The sequence below is a fragment of the Arachis ipaensis genome, chromosome B5, assembly GCF_059453495.1.
Source record: "Arachis ipaensis isolate K30076 ecotype BB chromosome B5, ASM5945349v1, whole genome shotgun sequence".
Taxonomy (NCBI): domain Eukaryota; kingdom Viridiplantae; phylum Streptophyta; class Magnoliopsida; order Fabales; family Fabaceae; genus Arachis; species Arachis ipaensis.
The window spans coordinates 133,808,516-133,814,080 of record NC_142440.1 but is presented as its reverse complement, the minus strand read 5'-3'; positions in this window follow the sequence as shown (position 1 = coordinate 133,814,080).

Here is a 5,565-nt window from a genome sequence, read left to right as displayed (position 1 = left end):
GTCTCCCAGTGAACATACAGAGCCTTCTTGATTTCTGGGCAGAGCCAGGTAGTGAGGTGGTCGCACCTCTCACGTACATCCTCCAGCATCTATTGCAGCCATCTACCCATTCGATGGTCGTATATCTTCCTGATGAGGGCATCGTGCTCCTTGTCCCATTGATGAGCGGATATTTTATACGCTTTTTGGGGTTAATTTCATATAGTTTTTAGTGTGTTTTAGTTGGTTTTTAGTTTATTTTTAGTAGTTTCTAGGTAAAATTCATATTTCTGGACTTTACTATGGGTTTGTATGTTTTTCTGTGATTTCAGGTATTTTCTGGCTGAAATTGAGGGAGCTGAGCAAAAATCTGATTCAGACTGAAAAAGGACTGCTGATGCTGTTGGATTTTGACCTCCCTACACTCAAAATGGATTTTCTGGAGCTACAGAACTCCAAATGGCGCGCTTCTAATTGCGTTGGAAAGTAGACATCTAGGGCTTTCCAGCAATATATAATAGTTCATACTTTGCTTAATGATAGACGATGTAAACTGGCGTTCAACGCCAGTTCCATGCTGCTGTCTGGCGTCCAGCGCCAGAAACAAGTTACAAAGTGGAGTTCAACGCCAGAAAAGGATCCAAAGCTGGCGTTGAACGCCCAAAACAGCCCTATGCACGTGATTAGTTTAAGTCTCAGCCCCAGCACACACCAAGTGGGCCCCAGAAGTGGATTTCTGCACCATCCATCATAGTTTACTCATTTACTGTAAACCTAGTTTACTAGTCTAGTATTTAAACAACTTTTAGAGACTTGTTTTGTATCTCATGATATTTTAGATCTGAACTTTGTACTTTTTGACGGCATGAGTTTCTAAACTCCATTGTTGGGGGTGAGGAGCTCTGCTGTGCCTCGATGAATTAATGCCAGTATTTCTGTTTTCTATTCAATCACGTTTGTTCCTATCTAAGATGTTCATTTGCGCCTCATTATGATGAATGTGATGATCCGTGACACTCATCACCATTCTCAACCTATGAACGTGTGCCTGAAAACTACCTCCGTTCTATATTAGATTGAATGAGTATCTCTTAGATTCCTTAATCAGAATCTCCGTGGTATAAGCTAGAATCCATTGGCAGCATCCTTGAGAATCCAGAAAGTCTAAACCTTGTCTGTGGTATTCCTAGTAGGATTCTGGGATTGGATGACTGTGACGAGCTTCAAACTCGTGAGTGCTGGGCGTAGTGACAGACGCAAAAGGATAGCGAATCCTATTCCAGTATGATCGAGAACCTATAGATGATTAGCCGTGCGGTGACAGCGCACTTGGACCATTTTCACTGAAAGGAAGGATGGTAGCCATTGACAACGGTGATCCTCCAACACACAGCTTGCCATAGGAGGGACGTGCGTGCGTGAAGAAGAAGATAGGGAGAAAGCAGAGATTCAAAAGGCAAAGCATCTCCAAAACTCCAACATATTCTCATTTACTGCATAACAAGTAACCTTTAATTCATGCTCTCTTGTTCATTTGCAAGTCAATTGATAACCACTAATTACTATCCTGACTAAGAGTTGCAAGATAACCATAGCTTACTTCAAGCCAACAATCTCTGTAGGATCGACCCTTACTCACGTAAGGTATTACTTGGACGACCCAGTGCACTTGCTGGTTAGTGGTACGAGTTGTAAAAAGTGTGATTTATAATTCGTGCACCAAGTTTTTGGCGCCGTTGCCGGGGATTGTTTGAGTTTGAACAACTGATGGTGAATCTTGTTGCTTAGATTAGGAAATTTTTGTCTTTTGGGTCAGAGTCTTTTATTTTCCTTTCAGAAAATTTTCAAAAATATTTTTTCTATTAAATCTCGTGCCAAACTTCAAGTTTGGTGTTTTCTTGTTGATTTTCCTTTGTTTTTCGAAAATTTATTTTGGTTTTCTAAAAATTTTAAGTTTAGTGTTCTTGTGAGTCTTCAAAGTGTTCTTGAGTTTTCCTTGTCTCTTGATCTTAAAATTTTTAAGTTTGGTGTTCCTTGGTGTTTTTCCTCCAAAATTTTCGAAAACAAGGAACATTAGATCTAAAAATTTTAAATCTTGGGCTATCTTATTGTTTCTCTCTTTCCTCTTTAAATTCAAAAATATCTTTTCTCTCTATTTTAAAAAAAAAAAAACAAAATTTTCGAAAATTATTTTTAAAATTCAGATTTTTTTTAAAATTTAAAATCTTTTTCAAATCATATCTTTTTCAAAACTTCCTGATCACTTTCTCTCCCCTCATTTTTTCGAAAATCTTCACCTATTTTTATTTATTTTATTTTCGAAATAATTAAATAAATAGATAAATAAATAAAAATAAAATTTTTATTTTGCATCATTTCCCTTTCTCCATCATGGATCTAAGTGGAAATGAACAGTCTAGGAGGACTATGGGGTCATATGCTAACCCATCTACTGCTTCATATGGGAGTAGTATCTGCATATCCTCCATTGGAGTCAGTAGCTTTGAGTTGAATCCTCAGCTCATTATCATGGTGCAGCAAAGCTGCCAGTATTCCGGTCTTCCACAGGAAGAACCTACAGAGTTTCTGGCACAGTTTTTACAAATTGCTGACACAGTACATGATAAGGAAGTAGATCAGGATGTCTACAGATTATTACTGTTTCCATTTGCTATAAAAGACCAAGCCAAGAGGTGGTTAAATAACCAACTTAAGGCTAGCATAAGGACATGGAAACAGCTGACAGAAAAATTTCTGAATCAATACTTTCCTCCAAAACAGATGACACAGCTAAGGCTGGACATCCAAGGCTTTAAACAAGGAGATAATGAATCTCTTTATGATGCCTAGGAGAGATACAGAGAGATGCTATGAAAATGCCCCTCTGAAATATTTTCAGAGTGGGTTCAGTTAGACATCTTTTATTATGGGCTTACAGAAAGAACTCAGATCTCTTTAGATTACTCAGCTGGTGGATCTATCCACATGAGAAAGACAATTGAAGAAGTTCAAGAGCTCATTGATACAATTGCTAGAAATCAGCATCTGTACCTAAGCAGTGACTCTTCCATGAAAGAAGAGGCTAAAACAGTAACTGCTGAACTCAGTCCTGCAAAGCAAGCTGCTGAATTCAATCAGCAATTGGATTTTCTAACAAAGCAGCTAGCTGAATTCAAGGATAAACTACAAGAGACAAGGATGGCTAATATAAACATGGAAGTACAATTAAAGCAAACAAAGCAGCAGCTGTCAAAACAAATAACAGAAGAATGCCAAGCAGTTTAATTAAGAAGTGGGAAGACACTAAATACCCCACTTCAAGGCAGCAGAAAACCAAGAAATGAGCAAACCACCCAAAATCCATCTGAGGACAGTAAGAGTCCAGGGAAAAATAATTCTGGCACTAAAACGCCAGAAGTTGGGTGGAAGGCTGGCGCTGAACGCCCAGACCATGCTCAGGACTGGCGTTCAACGCCAGAAACAAGCAAGAATCTGGCGTTGAACGCCCAAAAGAAGCACAGTTCTGGCGTTCAAATGCCAGGAACAGAGGAGGAGCTGGCGTCTAACGTCACTCCAGCTTCTAACTCTGGCACTCAATTGCCAGTAAGGGATCAGGCACACACATGTGCTGATGACAACCCATCTAAAAAGGCTTCTTCAACCACTTCTATAGGAAATAAACTTACAGCAACTAAGGTTGAGGAATATAAAGCCAAGATACCTTATCCTCAAAAACTCCACCAAGAGGAGCAGGATAAGCAATTTGCTCGCTTTGCAGATTATCTCAGGACTCTTGAAATAAAGATTCCATTTGCAGAGGCACTTGAGCAAATACCTTCTTATGCCAAGTTCATGAAAGAGATCTTGAGTCATAAGAAGGATTGGAGAGAAACTGAAAGAGTTCTCCTCACTGAAGAATGCAGTGCAGTCATTCTGAAAAGCTTTCCTCAGAAGCTTAAAGACCCTGGGAGTTTTCTGATACCATGCACATTAGACGGTAATTGCACCAAGACAGCTTTATGTGATCTTGGGGCAAGCATCAACCTAATACCTGCATCCACTATCAGAAAGCTTGGTTTAACTGAAGAAGTTAAACCAACCCGAATATGTCTCCAACTTGCTGATGGCTCCATTAAATACCCATCAGGCGTGATTGAAGACATGATTATCAGAGTTGGGCCATTCGCCTTTCCCACTGACTTTGTAGTGCTGGAAATGGAGGAGCACAAGAGTGCCACTCTCATTCTAGGAAGACCCTTCCTAGCAACTGGACGAACTCTCATTGATGTCCAACAGGGGGAAATAACCCTGAGAGTCAATGATGATGAGTTTAAGTTGAATGCTGTCAAAGCCATGCAGCATCCAGACACATCAAAAGACTGCATGAAAGTTGATCTTATTGACTCTTTAGTAGAAGAGATCAACATGGCTGTGAGTCTCGAATCAGAGTTGGAAGACATCTTGAAAGATGTTCAGCCTGATTTGGAAGATTCAGAGGAAATGAAAGAGCCTCTGAAATTTCCTCTGGAAGAGGAAAAACCTCCTAAACCCGAGCTCAAACCATTACCACCATCCCTGAAATATGCATTTCTGGGAGAAGGTGACACTTTTCCAGTGATCATAAGCTTTGCTTTAAATCCACATGAAGAGGAAGCACTTATTCAAGTGCTAAGGACACACAAGACAGCTCTTGGGTGGTCCATAGGTGACCTTAAGGGCATAAGCCCAACTAGATGCATGCACAAAATTTTATTGGAGGATAATGCTAAACCAGTGGTTCAACCACAGAGGTGGCTAAATCCAACCATGAAGGAAGTGGTGCAGAAAGAGGTCACCAAATTACTGGAGGCTGGGATTATTTATCCTATTTCTGATAGCCCCTGGGTGAGCCCTGTCCAAGTTGTCCCCAAAAAGGGAGGCATGACAGTGGTTCATAATGAAAAGAATGAACTGGTTCCTACAAGAACAGTTACAGGGTAGCGCATGTGTATTGACTACAGAAGGCTCAATACAGCCACCAGAAAGGATCATTTTCCTTTACCATTCATAGACCAGATGCTAGAAAGACTGGCAGGTCATGATTATTACTGCTTTTTGGATGGCTACTCAGGCTATAACCAGATTGCAGTAGATCTCCAGGATCAAGAGAAAACAACATTCACATGTCCATCTAGAGTGTTTGCTTATAGAAGGATGCCATTTGGACTGTGTAATGCGCCTACAACCTTCCAGAGATGCATGCTCTCTATTTTCTCTGATATGGTGGAAAAATTTCTGGAAGTCTTCATGGATGACTTCTTAGTATATGGAGACTCATTCGGCTCCTGTGACTCATTCGGCTCCTGTCTTGATCACCTGAAACTAGTTCTAAAAAGATGCCAAGAGACCAATCTGATTTTAAACTGGGAAAAATCACTTTATGGTGACTGAAGGGATTGTCCTTGGGCATAAAATTTCAAACAAGGGAATAGAGGTGGATCAAGTAAAAATAGAGGTAATTGAAAAATTACCACCACCTGCCAATGTCAAGGCAATTAGAAGCTTTCTGGGGCATGCAGGATTCTATAGGAGGTTTATAAAGGATTT